The sequence below is a fragment of the Grammomys surdaster genome, unplaced genomic scaffold (assembly GCF_004785775.1).
Source record: "Grammomys surdaster isolate TR1022 unplaced genomic scaffold, NIH_TR_1.0 125243, whole genome shotgun sequence".
Lineage (NCBI taxonomy): Eukaryota > Metazoa > Chordata > Mammalia > Rodentia > Muridae > Grammomys > Grammomys surdaster.
This window is the reverse complement of record NW_021620131.1, coordinates 773,587-796,591: the sequence shown is the minus strand read 5'-3', so window position 1 is coordinate 796,591 and position 23,005 is coordinate 773,587. Positions and strand designations below refer to the sequence as shown.

The 23,005-nt window shown below is 45.1% G+C and overlaps 1 protein-coding gene and 1 pseudogene across 1 annotated transcript in view; both read right to left on the bottom strand.

Annotated features, from left to right (window-relative positions):
• Positions 1-5,939, bottom strand: part of Elavl1 (ELAV like RNA binding protein 1) — a 42,141-nt gene extending 36,202 nt beyond the window's left edge. Inside the window, exon 1 of the mRNA XM_028785505.1 lies at positions 5,765-5,939. The gene's annotated coding sequence lies outside the window, so the exon portion shown is untranslated. The remainder of the gene's footprint in view (positions 1-5,764) is intronic.
• Positions 5,940-8,999: 3,060 nt separating this feature from the next.
• On the bottom strand, positions 9,000-9,287 carry LOC114637293 (annotated as a pseudogene).
• Between the last annotated feature and the right edge of the window lie 13,718 nt (positions 9,288-23,005).

Here is a 23,005-nt window from a genome sequence, read left to right as displayed (position 1 = left end):
AGAGAGAGAGAGAGAGAGAGAGAGAGAGAGAGAGAGAGAGAGAGAGAGAGAAAATGTCTTAATCCTAGGTTAACTTTAGACTGTCTGAAGCAGTTGACCATAATTTGCATCGTGTTCTAGCAGTAGCATGGTTTTACCAGCTGCAGATAATTTCTGTGATTGTGTGAGGGTACATAATAAAGAGAGCCCCCCAAGATGTGGGTGTCGGCCACTTAGGGAGGTTGGCCGTGGTTTGATAGTAAGCTGTCGTCAAAGAAGAAACAACAGGAAAGAAATTAGATTCAGAGATCTTTTGCCTCATCCTCGTTTCTCTCCTATCTCGTGTTGGGGTTGATAAAGGGTGGGAAAAAGAACCTCTGTGTGTGTGTGCACGCGCACGCACACGCACATGGTGATAAAGGGTGGAAAAAAGAACCCATAAAGTAGCAAAGACAAGCTACACTCAATTCCTCTCAACCACCAGCATATGTCTTTATTACTTCCTCAATCACCGATTTAAAATTATTTAATTTTCAACAATATCAAGAGTGAGATGTTGGCAGGGAAGATAGTTCAATAGGTGAAGATTTTATTGAGCAAGTCTGATAATCTGAGTTTGATCCTCAAGAACATATATAAAAGTATAAAGAACCAACTCCACAAACTCCACATATGCTCCATACCAAAATAAATAACATAAACACAGCAAGAACTTTAAGGGCCAAGGTTATACATACATACATGGCCAAAGTCCCAACTACCACAAACTTCGCAGTCATGTTTCTAGCAATTGGGGTTAACATCCCAAGTTCAGCGCATGAGCCTTATGCTGGGAAAATGACCTGTAAATTCCCTGCCAGGTAAGGATAGACCACTATTATCCAAGGGCCCCCAAAATCAGGGTTCCAGGCAACCCTGGTCTGTTATATAGTAGGAAAGGAAGTTATAGGCTCTCAGATTCCACCAAGATATCGATATTGTATGCCTGGAGTCTTCAAGATGGGTGTTGGGGGTGGGAGGAGCAAATCACCCAGGAAATACTCTGGTGGCAGAAAAAAAACTAAAGGTGCCACTTGAACCAACTATGACTGCCACCCATCAAGGTTGATGAGGCACATACAGATAAATCCTTACTGGCCCCTGTCCACAGCCAAGAAAAGGAAGGCCACTTGGCTGGGGTAGCTCCAGCCAAGCAAGTTCACAGTAGGTCAGGTGCAGAGGGTAGCCTGCCCAGTCCAAGTGCTCTACAGGCCTAGGAATTTGGCCAGCTCTAGAGTCCTACTGAAAGCAGCAGCAACTTAAGAGCTGGTGAAGCTCTTGCAGAGAGAGTTCAGCAACACAGCAAGGCATGAAAACCCATGGGCTCTACCCCACTTCCAAAGTGAGTCCTACTGTCAGAACAATGTCTGAAAGCCAGTGAGGGTAAATCAGTTCATGTTCTCACCGTGGATGTTAACAACTGCTACACAACACATGATAAATGTGGTACTCTTACTCCTAAAACCAAGGTGCATGACTCCTCAACTTGTCTCCTGACCTTATTCTTCTCCAAACCTTTCCATCACCTTGAATTATTTTCTGCAGTGGCACTACATACTTGTCCTCCAAGTAATCTCTATTTCCTCTGTCTAATCCAGCTGCCAGTTCTAAACCTCCCTCCCTTTGATCTTTCCTAAGCAAGCTCCTGTCCCCTCTTACCTAGCCCAACTCCTAAACATACCTGTAAACCCAACTTAACCTTTTCCTCCAAACGACTCCTCCTCCAGTGTCTCCAGGCTTCTCTGTACATGGTGACATCAGCCTTGACACTGGTTGCTACGCACTACTCTCTCCTGTCAATCCTTCCTCTGGCATAAAGGTTTCTTTGATGAGTAGTTGCATCCAGTCACTTTTGAACTCCACACTAACTTTTTCTCTAGGCATGGGTGGAATGCCAACCATGTGCCAGGCACTGGGAACACAAAACAGGAGCAATTCCAACCTCAGCAGATCAGTTTAACCATTTTCTAGTTTCATTTCCACATTTACCATCCCAGCCCTCTTGGTCTGGCTTAACTGGTCCACTCAGGCCAAGCAGCTTCTTGGTGCCTTCCTGTTCTATTATTCTGCCGATTTGTTGATCCTAGATAGCCTCTTTGAAATCTGCTTGAATAACAAATTCTCAGTAAGCAATAAGCATCCCATTCAATATACTTTATATAAAACCAAATCTTCATTTTTTTATATTTTGTCTCATACATTGAGGTCTCATCTCGAACCAGTTGACTTTCTTTCTGAGACATGGTTTCAGTGCAGCCCAGACTACCCTTAAATCCCACAGATGGTAGTATTTGCCCCTAACTCCTGAGCACTGGGATTACAGGCACAAGAAACTATTCCTGGTTTATAGGATGCTAGGTATTAAAACTAACACTTCATGTATGAGAGGCAAGCACTCTACCAACTGAGCTACATCCTCCATCCTGAAGAGGCCATTTCTTCCCAGTGATAGAGAACTGAGAACTTGGGCAATCTTTCTTGAGAATAGGAAGGTGGGTATACATTACTGAGCACTGCAGTGAGTATCCACTGTGGTACTGGACATGTGTGGACATGGATAATCTATTATGATCCTATTTCCTCCATTCTGTTGCAGCCATGTGCTCTCTTGTCTCTGGGCATACACTAAACTGCTTCGTCTTTCTTCTAAGTTTTCTGTGGCCACTCATCTTTGTAGCACTCAGACATTAGGCAGGATTGGCCATCGTTGCTCTTCCTCATGTCCAAATTCCTTAATTGTGTTTCAGTGTTCCTTTGTTTCTATAGTTGATGTTCTATGTCATACTAGCAGTTTTCCTAACTTGAAGGAAAGCAATCCCCTTCTAACTGGTTTTCTGCCTGCCAGTCAGTGCATCCTTTGCAAATGTGACTCCCTCTGTCAATTATCATAAGTCTGGAGTGGGCCCTCATAATACCAGAGGTCTCTTCCCACCAGACCTGCTATCATTTCTTTCTACTTTCCCCAAAAGTTCCATACCCCATACATTTTCCTGAACTAATGGAAGGCCCCACCTACTCCTCTCACCAAGTTCTCGAAGAGCCTTTCCCACTTGTCTTTTACCTAGCTACTTCCTCTAGGTTCTCCTGCCTCAAGAACTCCAGGGACCATTTTGGGGTCTCCTGGGTTTGAATAACAGTTCCTTTCCCTGTGCTTCCACATCGCCTGGTGAATTACTATTGCTCACCAGCCAGGCTGAAATCATCTAAACATAGGTCATATACACCATGGCCTCTCCAGAGCCTAGCCTCTGGGCCAGAACACAACTTGGGGGAGGGGGACAAAAGGCTCACTTCCCTCTTGTTGGCCAATTTCCTTAGGTCTTTCTCCATAGAACTACTGCCACCTAGGGGCAAAAGGCAGCCGCTGCATCTCACTCATCATTCAGCACTTAACCCACTGAATATGATGGAAACACAAACCAGAGAACAGTTTATTCTGGAGGAAGTGAAAACTCCTTCGCATTTGGAGGCAGCTTCAAGTGGTGTTTGTGCTCTGAGCTAGGCCACACTGCTTTCCAGGGAAAGAGCCGAAAGGGTCAGAGAAGGGCATAGAGGGACATCCCAAACTAAGGGCTTCTAACTTTAATCTCTAGAACCATTTGAACAGCCCAGCATATTTTTTTTTCATGCTCCAAGACAACTTAATCAAGAAAAACATAGATCTGCATCTTCAAAAGTCAACTCCTGTTGGTGTGCAAAGCAGTAAGTGTGAGAAGCAACTGAACAAGCACAGGAACGAGTATGTTCTTCAGTCTCTGCCTTTCTACTGTTGCTCAGGGACCTATTCCTGAACACAGCCAAATTATAGTTGTTTCCCTCGAACCAGTCCTTCAACAGAAACATTTCCTATTTCTCTCAGCTTCTTCACAGACCTTGAAGTCACAGCATTAAAAAAATATTTTTAGGCTGGGCGGTGGTGTCCCACACCTTTAATCCCAGCACGTGGGAGGCAGAGGCAGGTGGATTTCTGAGTTCGAGGCCAGCCTGGTCTACAGAGTGAGTTCCAGGACAGCCAGGACTACACAGAGAAACCCTGTCTTGAAAAAACGAAAAAAAAAATTTAGATTTATGTGTTTTGTTTGCACATATGTATGGGAACCACATGTAGGCTTAGTGTTCTGTGAAGTCAGAAGGCAGAGGGTCTTTGGGAGCTGGAGTTATGGATAACTGTGAGCCATCATGTGAGTGTTAGGAACTGGACACAGGTCCTCTGCAAGAGCAACAAGTGCTCCTGTCTACAGAGCCTCCTTTCCAGCCCCACAGCATTTTCAAAACTAGATCTCAACAGTTTTGCATACACCAGTTAAAAGGCAATATGTTGGAGGGATCTAGGACTGGCTTTCAAACCCTACATTGACCACTACAGTGGATGAGATTATCCTAAGTTTCACTTTCTTCTCTAACACGGATATTATAACACCTACCTTAGGGGCTGGAGACATGCCTGTGAAATATTAACACATGGTACATTGTTGAAAGACTCTGGTGATTATTTGTAACTGCAAATATTCCATGTGTGGCATGCACAATACTGGGGGGTTTCCTCACATTTTTACAGCTGCACGATACTTTCACCCTGCTATTCCACAGGCAATTCAATACAGCTTACTCAAGATCTTAAGAGCTTCGCCCAGCTCATCATAGATAGGGCTGGAGAACTTTTCCAGGAAGATTATTTAAAGATTTCTCACCTCTGTGTGTATGTGTTTTGGTGGTGAGGAGAATCAAAGAACCCTAGCAACGCCTCAATGTGTTTTTGATACTCACAACTGGAAGAAGTAGGCAGAGATGCTAATACTCAGTAGGCAGAAGCCAGGCATGCTCTCCAACTTCCTATGATGCATAGGGCAGCCAGGCCCCCACAACCAACCATTATCTGACGCTAACTGCCTGTAACAAGGAGGTTAAGAAAGCTTTCTCTAACATCCGATCTTGCCCCTTCTAGAGCTCTGGTCAGCGGTGTCCCACGTGAACACTTCCAATAATGGAAGCTCTGTCTAGCACAAAAAAGTTCTCCACCTGCTCTGCACATAGTAGGTGTCAAACCCATTTTGACATGCTTTAGCAGCAGAATACAGGAGAAAAGGAAGACCCACCATCACTACCCATTGTTCAACAGCGTGCAATTAGCTTTCCAATATTTACACATTTTCTCTTTTTTTTTACAAATGAAAACGTCCTGAAAACAGCTTTGTTGGAGATGGCGATCAAAGAAAAATCTCCTCTTTCTCTACTAGGACTTCCACACATACAGAAGAAAGGTTTGCACACTTCTAAAAGGACCTCACGACCCGTCGCGGTGTATCCTGAAAATCGTCCACAAAAGAAATCTATGGGATTTCCCGAGGGAGCAAGTCTGTGTGTGGGCCGTGACCTCTGGCGCCCAAGGCCTTCGCTCCACTCTTCCACCCCCGGATCACCGGACCTCCGAGATCAACTATCCAGGGGCCCCCAAGCTTCGGAGCCCGGCCCCCCAAAGCGCGTGCCCACGCCGTGTCCTTCTCCCGCCTCTCTCGCGGGAGCCCAGAGAGGAATCTGGCCCGGGGGAGGCTTGTCGCCAATCTGAATCAAACAGAGTCAGTTCCCATTCGGCTAGCCGCGGCCCACACGCGCGTCTCCATACTCAGGCCTACCGCGGCCTGGGGCCTTCGGCCGGTGCAGGCCCGGCGGACGCCCGCGGGGCTAGGCGAGCTCAGGCCCTAGCGCGGCCTACTCTTTCGGAAGTCGCCGAAGCCTCCGGCCTCACCTGAACACGGGCTGGAAGGCCCGGGGCTCTGCTCCGGGGCGGGCGGCGCGGCGATAACGGCTCCGCACGGCCTCGGTAGCGGTGGTGGCGGCGGCAGAGCGGTAGCGGTAGCGGCGACGGCGACGGCTACGGCTGCGGCTCCTCCTCAGCGCGCACGACCCGCTCCCCGGCCCCGCGGCCCGGACACGCCCCCTTCTCAGCGCGCTTTACTATTGGTCAGTGTCTTTGAAGACGCGACGCTCATTGGTTAGTATGGCTGTCCCGGTACTCGGGTGCGCGCGCGAGGGTGGGACTTCCTGTCGGCGTCGTCTGCGGTGGACCAGGGCGCCCAGTGGAGTCGCGGAGTGGCTAGCGATGGCCGCGGAGGGGGCGAGCTGGAGCCTGGCCCACAGTAGACGCCGACTGGACGTCGAGGCCAAAGAGTGGCGCTTTTTATAGAACGCACGTCGTGTGGTCCTCACAATGTGGGCTGTACAGCCGCTTACGTCCAAAGTAAGCAAGGTGATCATCGGGAGCCCAGGCTAGGAGGATAGGATCCCCAATTCGAATCCCGGCCCGGACATTTCCGGTCTGCCTACTGTTGAGCACCAGCTGACGTCACTAAGTCTGGCCTCAGTTTCTTTAACTGGTGAAGCGGGGTAAAGGTCGGCATGGGCAGCCTCTGGGAATCTAACGTTAAAATTCCTTGGTTTTAAGAATTTCTTAATATGTATGCATGGGTGTTCAGCCTGCATGTATGTCTGTGCACCACGTGCGTGTAGTACATACGGAAGTCAAAGAGAATGTCGGATCCTCTGGGACTGGTGTTACAGACTGTTGTTAACTGCGCTTGGTTGCCGAGAACTGAACCCATGTCCTCTGGAAAAGCATCCAGTGCTCTTTTTTGTTTTGTTGTTGTTATTGTTTTTTTTTTTCCCCCGAGACGGGGGTTTCTCTGTATAGCCCTGGCTGTCCTGAAACTCGAACTCAGAAATCCGCCTGCCTCTGTCTCCCAAGTGCTGGGATTAAAGGCGTGCGCCACTACCGCCCGACGCATCCAATGATCTTAATTGCTGAACTATCTTTCCAGCTCCACTTCCTTCGAAATTTTAAATGCCTACTAATGTATGTGCCAGCCAGTCGGGCAGTGAGCAGAAAAACAACTGCCTGTCCCTTTGGGGGGTGGGAGGCTCCTGTTCTGGGCTAGTGCTATCAGAAACGTTTATGCCAGCCTGTTTGATTTTAAAATCTCTATTGTCTCTGCCTCTGTCCGTCGTTTTATAGCATGTTTGTTTTCTTTTAGTCAGAATCTTCTTAGTTTGGAACTTATAAATCGTGCTGACCATTGCTTCACAGAGATCTGCCTGCCTCTGCTTCCCGAGTGCTGGGTTTAAAGGTGATGTGTATGTTTTTGAGACAGTGTCTCATATGATGCAGGTTGACTTTAAACGTTCTATGTAACTGAGGATGTCAGTGAAATGATCCTTACGCTTTCATCTCCCAAGTGCTGGGATTACAGGCTTGCAACACAGCAGCTGGCTATAGGTAACCTTTTAAAAACAGTTCTACGGGATTAGAAAAAATGTTATACTTTAATATTTTATATGATGTGTGTATGTATTTGTATGTATGTATGTTTGTATGTATGTGTATAATGTATATATTACAACGTGTATGTGTTTGTGTGAACATATATGTGGAAGTCAAAGGATTACTGTTTGCAGGAGTCAATTCTTCCATCATAAGGGACCTGAAGGTTGAACTTAGGTTGTCACACTCAACAGCCATTGTCTATTCAACTGAGCCATCGTTATAGTCTTGTGATGTTCTTTTGTTTTGTTTTGTTTTGTTTTTCGAGACAGGGTTTCTCTGTATAGCCCTGGCTGTCCTGGAACTCACTCTGTAGACTAGGCTGGCCTCGAACTCAGAAATCCACCTGCCTCTGCCTCCCAAGTGCTGGGATTAAAGGCATGCGCCACCACCACCCGGCTGATGTTCTTTTTTTTAAAGTTAATTTATTTATTCACTTAACATCCTGATTGCTGCCCCCACTCTTGGTCCCCCTCTCCTCCTCTGAGAAGGTGGAGACCCCCACCCATAACCCCCTCACCCTGGCATATCAAGACTCTGCAGGGATAGGCACATCCTCTCTCACTAAGGCTAGACAAGGCAGCTCAGTTAGGGGAGCATATTCTGCCTGTGACATTCTTTTTTTTTTTTTTTTTTTAAAGATTTATTTATTTATATGAGTACACACTGCAGCTATCTTCAGACATACATTAGAAGAGTGCATCGAATGACATTACAGATGGTTGTGAGCCACCATGTGGTTGCTGGGAATTGAACTCAGGACCTCTGGCAGAGCAGTCGGTGCTCTTAACCACTGAGCCATCTCTCCAGCCCTGCCTGTGACATTCTTAATCAACTCTGTACAGTAAAACTTTAAGGAAGCCACAAAGTTGTCAGCTATATGGCAACTTAAAATTTTAAAATTATTAACTTATGGGCCAAGGGTGTAGCTTAGTGGTAAAGAACTTTCCTAGCACATCCAAGGAGGTTCACAAAGGAAGAGGAAAGGGGGAAAAAGGACATGGATCTAGTTTAGTGGCTGAGTGTTTTTGTAACATACACAAAGTCCTGTACTCCAAGGACTCAGGAGATAAAGTAGAAGGGTCAAAAGTTCATGGGCAGGATGGAAAGGTGGCACAGCAGTTATAAACAGTTACTACTTTTCAGAGGACCATAATTCAATCCCAATCAACCCATCTGTTGACTCACAACTACCTTTAACTCCAGCACCAAGGGATATAACACCCTCTTCTGTTTCCCAGGGGCACTGCACTCACATTTGCAAATCCACACTCAGACGTACATATACATACATAATTCAAAAATAAAAATACAATCTTCCCTTAAAAAATGGTTCATTCTTGACTGTATAGCAAATTCAAGGCTAGCCTCAGCTACATGTGATCCTTTTCTTTTTTTTTAAAGTAAGTTATTAGTTGAAAAGGTAAAAATAACAGGTCTGCAAGATGGCTCAGCAGAATGAGACACATCTGACTTCACTTTCCAGGACCCACATGGTAGAAAGAGAGAACTGATTCCTGCAAGTTGTCCTGCCTTGTTTACGCTTTGCAGATGAAGATGTGCCTCTTACTTTCATATCCACACATTGGCACACACACTATATTTTTAGTACAAAACCTAGATATTTTTAATAGCTTTATTTAACCGTATTTTTTTTTTTAAGGTTCTAAATTTTATTTCTGGACAGACACCTAATTTAGACACAAGCAAGTCTCCAGGTTAAAAATGTTGAAATCCATCTGGTAGGGCTGACCGATGACCATAGTTCAGTATAAACCCTCAGTCTTGTCACTGTGTAAATCCTTACAGACCCAGCTTCGTTCTCCTCCAGTGTCTTCTCTTAGAGTTGTACCTGATTTTGTTACCAGTTTTCATCCGGATGAGGAATTGGACGATTTTGCTTTTGTTTCTTGGCCAGGAATCGCTTGATTCTGAAAGTCTTGTGAGAAGACATGGCGAGAAGCCGAATCAGGCACAGTGCGCACGATGGCGGGGGTAAAGGAGAAGAGAGAGACTTAACCGTATTTCAACATATGATCAACGTTAAAAAGTTACGATACCTTTTGCCAGGAAGTGGGGGCACACACCTTTAATCTCAGCACTCAGGAGATAAAGGCAGGTTTGAGGCCAGCCTGCTTTACAGAGCAAGTTCTAGGACAGCCAAAGCTGTACAGAGAAACCCTGTCTCAAAAAACAAAACAAAAAGTTATGAGATCTTCTATAGTCTTGTGTTTTTTCCTCCATTTGTTTTTGAAACCTTGTGTATATTTTACATATGTAATTGGACCAGTTGCATTTCAAGGATTCAGCAGTCCCACATTGCCATTGGACCATAAGGAGGCAGAAGAAAAATCAAGTGGCTTCCATGTGAAGTGGTTTTTAAAAAGGGTAAGAAGAAAAGTAAGCTGGGAAAAGGGTAATGGAAGGAAGAGATTGTAGTTCAGAGGGTAGCCAGGAACGTGGGGAGGATGGAGTATGAAGAGGGATCAGAGGAGTTGGGAATAGGTACATTCTTTGTTGTTTAATATTGCCCTGAAGATCATGCAGAAATCATGGGTCTGGGGTCTGGGAGATAGCTTAGTGAGTAAGAGGTTTGCTATGCAAGCGTGAGGACCTGAGTCCAGAGTCTGGTGCACACATAAAAAGCCAAGTATGGCCTGTGTGTCTATAACCACAATGCTATGGGAAACAGAGAGGGGAAGATTGATGGGACTTGCTGGCTGGCAGCCTAGCTCAAGATTCAAGGGAGACTCTATCTCAAAGGAATAAGGCAGGCAGTGATAGAGATCAAGATATCCATTGTGGGGCAGTGGATTGTGCCAAGAAACTTGGTAAGGTTGAGTGGGTTCAAGAGACCCCAGCACCATCTGAAGACAGTAGGTGTTTCCCTACCAGATTCCTGGCCTGGAACATGTGATCACACTCCAGTCATTGGGATGTGATGGCCATATGGCACGAAACAGTTCTCTGTGCTACTGAGGTATCTAGATGGGCCCTGGGGATTTAGCCAAGCTTTTCTTCCCAGACATTCCTTCCCACAGAAGGTATTTAATCTCTGGTCCACCCTGAGGAAGTGGTATGCACCCATTTTCCATGATGAACATTGAATAAATGGTCTGGATAAGCATGGACTGTCTCTCATCAAGAACTGCCATGTCTGCCTTCATCTACAGAGCTTTGAAGTCTAAGTCTGCTGCAGAAGGCCCCTCCTTGATAGCCAGAGTAGTGTCTGCCTGCCTCGTCCTGGTCTTCCTCAGCCAGTGGGCCCCAGACTCCTCCTTGAGATTTCCAGTAGCCATCTGGATGTTCGAGAGTCAAGGAACCCCAACTTCAGCCTCAGCCTGTGTAGTTTCTCACTCAGGCTAAGGCCTCCAGCCTGGTCTGCATTCTCCCACCCCCTGAGTGGTGCTTCCTGAAAGCCCAATGGTAGCATGGGGTAACATGGAGTCTAGCATCTCCCGTTTCGCCTGCCCAAGTGGCATTCAGCGGAGAGGCAGAATGTGGGACCACATCTGGTGCCTATAACATGGGGCTTATCCAGCTGACACATCCCCTAGCTGTCCACCCATACAGACCCACATTGGAACTCTGGATTAAACAGACTGAGTAACCCCAGGCACTGGACCAAAAGACTCAGACCTTCCCACTCTAATGACAGGTAAGTCTTCTCACTTTTGTTTTCTGTCAGAGCTACTGCACCAACCCTCATCTAAATCCAGACAGTCCAAGGGATCATTGACAAAAACTGCGAGGCAGAGCCAGCTCCAGAGCCACAGTGGCTACTCCAAGAACTGGAGCCAAGAACACACAATCCTTTGCCTTCCTCTTTCCTCTGCATGTGTGCTTACATGCAGGCATACAGTATACTTGCACGCAAGGATGAATGTGTTCCTTACCAACACTTCCCAAATGAAACTTGATGTTGGGCACTTAGCAATGGCTAGTTCACTGAAGGTTTGAATTTTTAATTATATTTACATGTATATGTAGGTGTGCTTGTGTGATGGGTGTGTGTATAGTCATGCATGCACACATATGGTCAGATGCATATAGAGGCCAGAGATCCCTCTACTCTCATTCTCTCTGCTCTCTGTCTTGTTTTTCTGAGACAGAGTATCTTCATCAAACTAAAACCTACCAATTAGACTAGGTCTGGCCAGGGAGCCCCAGGGATCTCCCTTTGTCTTAGGGTTTCTGTTGCTGTCAAGAGATATCATGACAACAATTCTTTAAAAGGAAGCCATTTCCTTTTGGAGCTAGCTTACAATTCAGAGGTTTAGTCCATTATCATCTTGGTGAGAAGCATGGTGGCATGTAGGCGGACATGGTGCTGGAGAGATAGCTGAGACTTCTACATCTAGATATGCAGGGGGACAGAAAGAAAGTGAGACACTGGGCCTGGCTCCAGCATTTGAGACCTCAAAGCCCCCTCCAGTGACACTTCCTCCAACAAAGCCACACGTACTCCCAACAAGGCCATACCTCCTAATAGTGTCACTCCCTGTGGGGTCATTTTGTCTCCTTGACCATGCAGTGTGATTATCTTGTGGGCCTGGCTCTTTAAAGGATCCCCAATTACTAGTCAGCTGGCCCTTTAAGACTTCTTAGCTGTTAGAACTGCTTGACCCCATAACCTTTAGTGTTGGTTACCTCTTGAATTTCTGGGAACAGGATAGAATATAAAAAAAAAAAATCAGCTGAGGCTAAGAGGGATTGGGGGCTAGCAGACTGAGAGGAGAAGGTAGTTGATGCAGAAAATATTGTTAGGAGACAGTTAAGCCAGGACACCCTGAGATGAGCAGGCTGATAGCTAATAGGCTAGAGAACTGTTGTTATAATTTGGAGCTGTTAGTATTGGAGAAACTGGGAGAAGGGACTATTTAAGCAGACTGTTGGGGGAACTGAGGGAGGAAGAGTTGTGAAGAACATTTGATGATTGGGAGAAACATTTGAAGGGGCTGGCCTAGAAACTGGGAGGAACGGTTTGGAAAGAAATTAGATTCAGACACACACACACACACACACTCCTTTCTCTTCTATCTAGTGTTAGGGGCTGAAATGAGGGTGGGGATAAAGAATGGAAAAAAGAAAAAGTAAAGATCACAAAGTAGCAAAAACCAGCTGTAGACCACCATAGAATTGTAGCCATACCATAATGCAAAGTATATTTAGTTCAACTTCAAAAGTACCCATTTTCTGTAACAGTCTCAACACTGTTTAAAAATCCAAAGTTCAAAGTCTCTTCTGAGACTCACGGTAATCTCTTAAAAAATAAAAATGGAAAACAAAAAACAACACAAAACATACAGTGGTTCTGAAAGGGAGGGAAGAGAGCGCAATGAGGAAATACTGGGCCACAGGGAGACCAAACACCAGTTAGTGCAAACTCTAAATTCTGCATCTCCACATCTGATGTCAAAATGCTCTTCAGATCTCTTACTCCTTCACTTCTGTTGATTGCAACACACTTTTCTTGGATTGATTCTACTCCCTGTTAACAGCTTTTCTTGGCAGGTATCCTACAATTCTGGCTTACCCAGCATCTTGGGGTCTCTAAGGCAATACAGCGTTAACCTTACAGTTTCTCACAATGGCCTCAGCAGCTTCCCTTAGTGTTGGAGGGAGATTTTGTAACCCTTTCCATACCTTTCTTGTGTCCTTGACTCTAAAGCCAGAACTGTGTGGCTGAAGCCTCCACGCCCTGCTGCTTGCCTGGGCTGGCAAGAGGCCCTCCTGTTCAGTTACATCTGCATCAGCCTTATGTTTCTGATGGTTTCCTTCACGGCTTAAGCTTCACTTTAATTCCTTTTCACAAGTTGAAAGCTTAGCTGGATGGATCTTTCCCCAGAGGTTACTTACTACTCCTTTTATTCCATTTAATCTGTTTATCTCCTTGAACACAGGCCTTAGCTCCATTATACTTCCTAGTGCCCCCTTTTCCTTCAAAGTCTACGTTTTGTATTTTTTCGTCAGCTTGCTCTTTTATGTATGTCCATGCATTATATGCTTGCCTGATACTAATGGAGACTGTAAGAAGGTATGGGGTCCCTGGTAGTTAGGGAGAGCTGTGAGCCAGTATGTAGGTGCTAGGAATTAAACTTAGGTCCTCAGGAAGAACAGTCAATGCTCTTAATCTTCCCTCTGAAATTTCACAAGCCAGGCCTCCATCTTCTGCACTGTTCTCAACATTATCTTCCAAGCTCCTACAGAATATTCCACAGAGCTCTTAACATCCCAATGGCTCTTCTAGCTCAAAGTTCCAAGGTCCTTCCACAGTCCTTTCCAAAACATGGTCAGGTTGTCACAGGAATACCCCACTTCTGGTACCAATTTGTCTTAGTGCTTCTATTCCTGCATAAACCATCATGACCAAGAAGCAAGTTCTGGAGGAAAGGGTTTATTCAGCTTACACTTCCACATTGCTGTTCATCACCAAAGGAAGTCAGGACTGAAAGTCAAGCAGGTCAGGAAGCAGGAGCTGATGCAGAGGCCATGGAGGGATGTTACTTACTTGCTTCCCCTGGCTTGCTCAGCTTGCTTTCTTATAGAACCTCAGGCTACCAGCCCAGGGATGGCACCACCCACAATGGGTCCTGATCACTAATTGAGAAAATGCCTTAGAGCTGGATGTCATGAAGGCATTTCCTTAAGGGAGGCTTCTTTCTCTCTGATAATTCCTGGTTGTATCAAGTTGGCATACAAAACTAGCTAGTACACTAGCCTAGCTGAATTGATGAATTCTAAGCTCAGAGAGCCTGTTTCAAAAATAAGACTTAGAGTCAATGAGGTAGCTTAGTAGTTAATGGTGCTTTCTTCTAAGTTTAATGACCTGAGCTTGATCCTTGGAACTTATGTGGTGAGAGGAAAGAACTAACCTCTGCAAGTTGTCCTGCAAAGTTGTACATATACACACAAATATTTTACAAAATTATCAGGAGAGTAACTGCCATTTGCTCTGCCCTTTCCATTCATGCATAGAACCACATGCATGTTTATATGCCCACATGAACACATACATATACCACAGCGCACACATACAAAAAGTAATACTTTATTGTAATTAATAGGCCAATATTGATGCCTTGTTTTTGGTTATTTAGAGTATTTTCCTCTAATATCTGTTTTCTAGGGTCCCACAAAGATTACAACATACAAATTAATTGTCCTGTCTAGTTACTTCTTGACAGGACCACACCTTCAATGTTTGTGATGACCTTTACTTAGAACTCACAGTCCTTTTGGGTACTGAAATTATAGGTATGCCTCACTGTACCTGGCTGGTGAGTTATTTTGGAAGATGTTTCTCTGTTAGAATAGTCATAAGATTATAATGGATTATTGACCAAAAGATCAAATCAGCTAATCATTTATCCACCCATCATATTGTGTGAGTGGATGAATGCGGAAGGCAAAGGTTGACATCTAGTGTCTTCTTCTATCATTCTCCATTTTTTTTCCATTTTAATTTTTGACACAGAGTCTCTTATTGAACCTGGAACTGACTGGTAGGCTAGGCTGGCCGGCCATTGAGCCCCAGGGTTCCTCCAATGAGGGTCTCTGTCTTCTCAGTGTCAAGACTATGCAAGTATATGCACCACTGTGCCCAGTTTTTTATGTGGGTGTTGGGAATCTGAACTCAGGTCCTCATGCTTGCACTAGAAGCATTTTACTGACTGGGTCATTTCCCCAGTGCCCTCATATATTAAGGCACATCCATCAACATTATTTGGTTGGTTGGTTTTGCTAGAGCCTTCAGCATGCTAAGTTATTATTTCCTAAGGTAACAGGATGAATCTCTGTGTGTGTGTGTATGGTAGTTATTAGAGTCACAGGCTTCCTTTGTCCCAACTAATCCAACAATGGCAGGCTTAAGAATCTAGAAGTTGCTCAATCTACGAGGCTGGGTGTCTCAGCTGATCTTCAGAAGATGTTGAAATCCCAAAGAAGTAGGCTCAAATGCCAGTGAAGGAATGGACTTGCTAGCAAGGCAAGAGCAAGCTGACAATGAGCAAAAACTTACTTCTTCCATATCCTTACATAGGGTTCCAGAAGGCATGGCTCAAATTAAAGGTATATCTTCTTACCTCAAGATCAGAATTAAAGATATGTGCCTTCCTGTCTAAAAAGTCAAGACTAGAAGTTGAGTTACCTACTTCAAACCAAGCAAAAGTCTCTCACAAGTGCGTCCTCCCTTTCTGGATTGTAGTTTATTCCAAATGTAATCAAGTTGACAGCCAAGAGTAGATATCACAGTAACATTCCTCTGGCCTCCATAAGTACCTGCACTTGTGTGCATGTGCATAATATACGGAAACGTGCATAAATGTAATTTTTAAAAATAATTTTACAACAATCAGTGGGGGAAGAGCCAGTCCACTGTGGTTGGTACCAGTCATTCGGCAGAGGTCCTGAAGAAATTGAGCCACACTCAAGCAATCAAGTAAGTATGCATGCATTCTTGGTGCTCTTCATTGTGGATGGTAATCGGCTGTATGAAGTTCCTGCCGTCACTTCTTCACAATGATCAACTATAGTCCATTCTCGGCTTTTATTATAACTGAATACATTTCATTTTGTTGTTCAGATGGTTCCGATTTTGGCCATTAGAATTTCTTTCAGTTGATTTGTTATGGTCCTTGAACATTATCACCAATGTGTTCAGGTTCCTGGATACTTCTAACTCTAGCATTGCAAGATCCTGCAGGCTTGTATTATATACTTCTTGCCTCAGTCCTGGAATAAACCATTTCTCCAAGAAGTCTTAGATCTTTGTGTAAGAGAGTGATACTAGAAATTAGGAAGAAGGCCAGTGTTGCTGTCCAAGTCTAATGACCAGGATTTGGTTCCTGGAAACCATATAGAGATGGAAGGAGAGAACTGACCTCACAAACTTGCCCTCTGACCTCTACAAGTATGCCATGTTGTGTCTGGCCACCTGCCCACACAGACCAGATATGTATACATACACAATAATATTTTTCCCTTTTATACAGGGTCTCACTATATAATCCTGGCTGGCCTAGAATTTGTTACATAGAACAGGCTGGACTTGAATTCACAAAAATCTATGCCTCTGCCTTTCTGAGTGCTGGGATTAAATGTGTGCTTTGCCACGCGCCCAGTCATACTTTTTAATTAAAAGCTTGAGACGACGTAATAGCTACAAGAGCATGAACTGCTAATTTATATTGTTTCTTTTATACCAGTACTTGGTGCTGTTTTGATCCTGGGGCTGGAACCAGGGCATTGTGCCTGCTAGACAAGTACAGCCCCCGCCCTCGTCACAGTTCTTTTAATCATCCCCATTGTACCAGGTTTGGTCACTCAACTCTAGGGATATAGCAGTGACCATACAAGGTGTGGCATCTCATCTAGCTTAATGTCAGCTCCTAGAGACATGAGAGTAGCTCCAACATTTGCTTTATGGCCTTGGAAAGTTAATCTTCCCTTTTTAAAAGGTGGGGGGGAGGGGGATGATGGCAATACTTGAAGTTCTCTGAGAGCTAGAAACCCTGGGACAGAGCCTGACCAAGTGTTTATTACATTTTTCTCTGTCATTCTGGGGAATTGATCCCAAAGCACCACTGTTGAATAACTGTTCCCTCCAGATTGAAACATTTCCTCCTGTACGGAAAAGGGAAGCTCATAAAACTTAGAAAGGAAACTTCCAAGTCTCAAGAAGAGCTTGCAATCTAGAAGATTCACAAGGAACTTCACTGGGCTATAGAAACAGTAATAGTTACTGTGGAGAGAAAAGAAAAGTGTCTTGTGGCTGAACTAAGCTGTCTTTAGGTCATTAGAGTTCCAGGCCTGCAGTCTTTATGAGTCATCATATGCTAGGTGAGCTTTTCGGTGACCTGGATGTCTCTGAGCCATCCAGCTCCAGTAAGTAACCTAAGTACACTCCTTGGTTCAAGCAACTTTTGGGTAGAATTATTTCTTCACACTGGTACCTATCTAGAATGAATAGACAGTTGTGCCTCTTGGCTCAGGAAGGTACAAAACACCTGCTCATGTTGGGCAAGTGCTCTACCACCAAGCTGTATTCCCAGTCCCTTGTTTGCTATTTCATTTTTCTGGTTAGTGTCAGCCCTTGGGTAAGAATCACCAGACAATCATGTCTGGCCCAGGTTGTTTTTTGCTGTACCTCCATATCCCATTCCCTTCAGCACAAGCTCTGCACTGCTCATAAGGTTAGGATATGGCTGAGGATTCTTGTCTCTGAAAGACTTGTATTCATGTCTCTGAATGTATTCCTCATCTGTGTGCATGTGGAGGCCAGAAGAGGGTATCAGGTTTCTTCTCACTCTGCCTATGGTCTTTTCCTGAACCTGGGGCTTTTGTTTGTTTATTTTTCAGCTGGGCAGAATCTAGACTAGTGATCTTCTGTCTCTGCCTTCCTTTAGAACTGGTGGTGTAGCATATGTTGGATGTTCAGCTTGTTATGTGGGTGTTGGATCCTCATGATTATATAACAGGTACTCTAAACTACAAAATCACCTCCAGCCCACTGTGTGTGTGTGTGTTTGCTTGCTTGCTTGCTTGCTTTGTTATTTTGAGGCAAGATCTCATTCCTTGAATTTGCTAAGTAGCCAAGGATTCCCTTGAACTTGTGATTGGGCCCCTTGCCTTCAGCTCCCTGGTGCTGGGATGACAAACATGTACCACTGTGCTTGGTCAGAGATGACCAAATCTTGATGCCTCCTTTGAGAATATCTTTGCTCGCAGATACATTTTTCAGGTAGGGGAGCATCTGGGCTCAGTCAAGCGTAAGGGATGCTTTTGTATAGCTGTTTCCTCCAGATTAAAGCATTCCTTCCTGGAGGAATAAGGGAAGCTCATAAAACTGTGTCACAAAGTAAGAAAGACTTAAAAGCTGCACAAAACCTCTCAACCTGAGGTTATAGAAGGAATAACAGTTGTCCATACAGGAACCTAGGTTCCATCTGTAGCACTACTACCAAAATTCATGAGGGAGAGCCTACCAGGTAGAGAAATAGGATGCTTGGGACCCAGACAGACTGGCAAGAACAAAACAAAATGGATATCAGGGCCTGCAGATAAGGGCTCAGTGGTTACAGTTGGACAGTTAGGAACAGAGTTTGAATCCCTAGGACCCATATACATGCCAGCTGGATGCGGTGGAGCACCCTGTAATTTCAGCCTTGAAAGGTGGAGACAAAATCAGCAGAGCAAGCTAGTGAGGTCTGCTTTGAGAGCTCTACCTGTGGTTCCCAACATCAACTTGGGCCTCCACATATATGTACGCATTGCACCTGAACATATGTGAGCTCATACATGCAAACATGTATACACATACATGTACATACATGCATATATGAAAGAAAGGGGAGGGTATACCTATTTAGGAAGAGTATTCTACATAGGGAATTCAGGTAGTGAGTAGAGAGAATGGTAAAGATACTGAAGAGGTGTTGGTTACCTGCTTTGAAGAATCACAGAAGAAGCTGGAGAAGTTACATCATGGTTCTAAAGACAATGTAAGACTAAGCTTTACATTCATCCTTAAGATTTTTTTTTAAAGTGAGCAGTGGGTGATGGTGGCACATTCCTTTAGTCCTAGTACTTAGGAGTCAGAGACAGGCAGATCTCTGTGAGTCTGAGGCCAGCCTGGTCTACAAAGTTAGTTTCAGGACAGCTATGACTACACAAGGAAACTGTCTCAAAGGGACAAAAAAGTGTGTGTACGTGTGTAGTTGCCTGAGGCTAGAAGAGGGTAAGTAAGGACTGGAGCTGGGGTTTTCAGTGGTTGTGAGCCACCTAATGTGGGTGCTGGGCTTCTGCAGGAACAGCAAGTCCTCTTAACTGCTAAGCTGTCTCCTTAACTCCAGGTCCTACAATTTTGTACATCATGTGGTTGCCCCAGCAACAGGAAACATGCCCACAAAACCGCAAATGCTTTTTGTCAACTCCTTTCAAGAAAGCTGTGAATATTTGTATTAGTTTTCTACCACTGACAAAACGCCTGAAGTAAACACTTTAGATAGAGGAGAGGTTTATGTTGGCTTGTGGCCTGTGGTGGAGCAGAAGACCGTGGTGGAGGGCATGCAGTGGGGCACAGCCGCCCATCTCATGGCAGCCAGGAGGGAGAGAGGCAGAACAAGAGAGCAGGTACAACATACCTACCCCTAGTGACCTACTTCCTCCAACCAGGTCCTACCTCCTATCAGCCCTGTCTGTTTCTAATGGCGCATTCAAATGTGCCACTGATGAAGTCAGAGTCACCATGGTCCATTTTTTTTCTCCAAAGTCCTAACTCTCAACATTACTGGATAGGGAAACTTTGAAGATAGGAAACTTTGGGGGGGGGGCGGCTGTGGAGATGGCTCAGTTTGAAAAGTACTTGCTACACAAGCAGGACACTGGTTGGATCACCAGTGTCCATTAAAAAAAAAAGTTAAAAACCTCAGAGCTGGGTGTGTTGACTATGCTTATGATCTCTGTTCAGAAGGTATGATGGTTGCTGAAAGCTCCAGGCTGTACATGGGTTCATAGACCTCATATTCAAAGGGTCAGAACAAACAAAACAACCTAAGAGCAGCAGCCAAGTATCGTGAACCTAAATCGGTACTGAGAAGACAGCAATGTCTCTGTGGCTTGGTGTCCAAGCAGGCTAGCCAAACAATAAAACGTCCTTTCTTTCACACACACCAAACAAAAATGGCTAGACAAGGTACCTCATGCTTTTACTACAAACACTTGGGAGGTACAAGCAAATGGAATTCTGAGTTCAATGCCAGCCAAGGATACACAGTGAGACTATCTCAAAAACCAAAAAACAAGGTTGAGAGTAATTGAGGAAGATGCCCGTGTTGTGGCCTCCACATACATGGTACTGGAATATGGGGGAATGTAAGAAGGCCTGCAGCTGGGTAAAGAGTGATTGGGGGAAATGCCCAGTGTTGGCCTGTAGCTTCCACATATATGTGCACACATACACAGTGTTGTACTGGGTGGAGGGTGGGAGGGGTAAGAAAACTTGCAGCTGGGTATAAGGTAGCCAACCAGAAAGAAGAGGAAAGCTCTAGGAAAAATAACCCAAAGCTGACTCCATTGCTCTCCTAGACAACATAGTAAGGCTGTCCTTGATGGTGGGAGCTAGCCCCAAGGGCATAGACTGGGGAGGGCTGACCCCATCTTTAGATTGCTGTGGGGTGACTTGGGAGACAGAAAGGCCTTTGAGCTGGTTCAACACCTTGCCTGAGCAGCACAGTAGAGCTGACCCTGGTGGTAAAAGTGTTGCTAGGCTGGGCCAAAGATGAGAACAAGAAAGCTGATCCTACCCCTTTGTTGGCTGTGGCACTGGGTGAGCTAGCCAGGAAAGTGCTGGAGAACTCTCCCTGGTGGTGGGTACAGGAAAGCTGGTGGACTGACCGACTCGGCCACCTCCCAGGCCCACCTCCAGAGCCTACTCCATCTATGATCTGCTGATGCTCATGAAAGGGCCATCCCTGTAGATCCAAAGTTGCAGGATCTCCATATCACAGGGCAACAACAGCATACCTGGGAAGAATGCCTGTGAAGGTCCAGTATTGACAGTGAACAGAAGCCTCAGAACAGACCAATGGCTCATTACAATGAACATTTGCAAGTAAAGTTGTATAGACAAAAGGGTACACTGTAGGACACACTACAGCTTCCATAGTAAGAGTTTTTCTAATTTTATTTGCGGGGGGGGAGGTTTGCAAGGGTGCATATGGAGGGATGGGGAGATGAGTGGGATTGGGATGTGTGATCATAATAAAAAAAACAAACAAAAAACCAAGGCAGACTTTTCCTGGGTCCCATGTAGCACCTTCTGCACCCCAGCCCCATCTCTACCCCTCAAGGACACACACAAGGCACCTTTGCTCTTTTAATAAGTTCAGCAGTTGTTAGTAATTACACTTCACTTATAATCATGCATCTGATTGTTACAGTATGTAATTGTGGGTATGTGCAGCTTCTAAGAAATCCTGTTCCTTAGCGTGTCCTAGTGGTGGGTAAAGGAAGGAGAAATGCTGGCCCCAGACCTGTCAGCTACAGGCAGCCATTTGTTGGTATTGCTTGGCTTAATCCACCCTCCATTCAGAGGTTACTTGGCGTCTGCTTTTTAAAAATTTAAATTCTATGGATATGTATGTCATAGTGCATGTGTTGAAGTGCCTGCACCTTAGAGGAGTCCTACCATGTGTGTCCTTGGGACAAACGGGAATCATCAGGTTTAGCAGTAAGAACTTTGATCCTGCATTTGCCTTCTTTATTATTAAATTTATTCACTTTGCATCCCAATAGCAGCACCCCTCCTCCAAGTACCCCTTCATACAGATCCTCCCCCATCCCACCCTCCCTTTCTCCTTTCATGGGAGGGGTCCCTTCTGGGTGTTGGCCCCCCACACTAACACCCCCATACACACATATCAAGTTGCTGCAGGACTAGGTACATCCACAAGCAGGCAGGCTACTCATTCCAGTGCTTCTTCACCAAGCACAGTCATAGGCATTTCATCTCTTTGGGGTCAAGATTGGCAATGCCACAGAGTGACCCGTGTTGCTATGGACCTTAAGGACAATGACCCTATTCACTCAGTTGTCTGCTGCCGATCCACCTATGTATGAGGCCTGCCATACCCACTGCTGCTGTTACATGCTCCCAACACCAGGTTGTCACGTTGGGAACATATCCATCTCACAGTGGCAAGAAGGATTTTGTTGGGCCCCAAGGGGTGGCCTTCCCACTTCTGCCCCTGCCATCACCCGTCCATCCCAGTCTCCCCACAGGCAGTGGTGGGGAATCGTTGTACATGTCCTTGGTTGCTTCTTTTCACCCACTGGATCCCTCACTCTGCGCCTAGTATGACTAAAGTTCTGTCACTCCTGATGCCTCAGAGAAGAGGTATGATGGAAGAATACTCTATCTAATTGACAAATATGATGGACTGGATGTCATTTGTATATCATGCTGTGTAATTTACATGATCGTTATGGTTTTGTTCAATTTATGTCTGGGAGAGGAGATTTTTAATTTTTTTTTGTATTGGACAGAAAAGGTGAGGAGTAGGGAAAGTTCTTATGCTAAGGTCCTGTTCCCAAATTTGTTCTTGATCTGTCAGTAATGAAAGCCGTGGGCTAATTGCTTGGTGGAAGGAATAAGCAGGACTTCTGGGTTGCTGGAGGAAAAGAGAGATGCAAGGGTAAGAAAAGAGAGTTCTTGAAGCTTCTGATGGAGTAAATTTGACCAGACATGTGAGATCTTGGGTTAACTGGTAGCCTGTGGCCCCCTCCTACAGGCAGCAGTTGGGGACATAATTAACAACTAAAGTTTAGGGAAGGTAGGAGGAGCAGAGATAAGAATAATATTAAGGGCACAATTTCCCAGATAGGAAATAATAGCGTCCAGCAATTCTGTCAAAAGTTGAAAAGGAACAACTATGTGTGTGTCTTTTATCTATGGATTCAAGGGAAGCTGGGTGGGGGCTGGTAGTGCAGCCCTTTCACAGAGCATAGGCAGGGTAGTGCAAAACTACAGACAACATCCTGGAGTTCACTGAATAGGTTAGGTTGGCTGGCCACTGAACTCCAAGGCTCTGCCTATCACTGTTTCTTCAGTACCCACCTCCATGCCTGGCTTTTTATATGGATTCTGGGGATAGAACATGTGCCCTCGTGCTT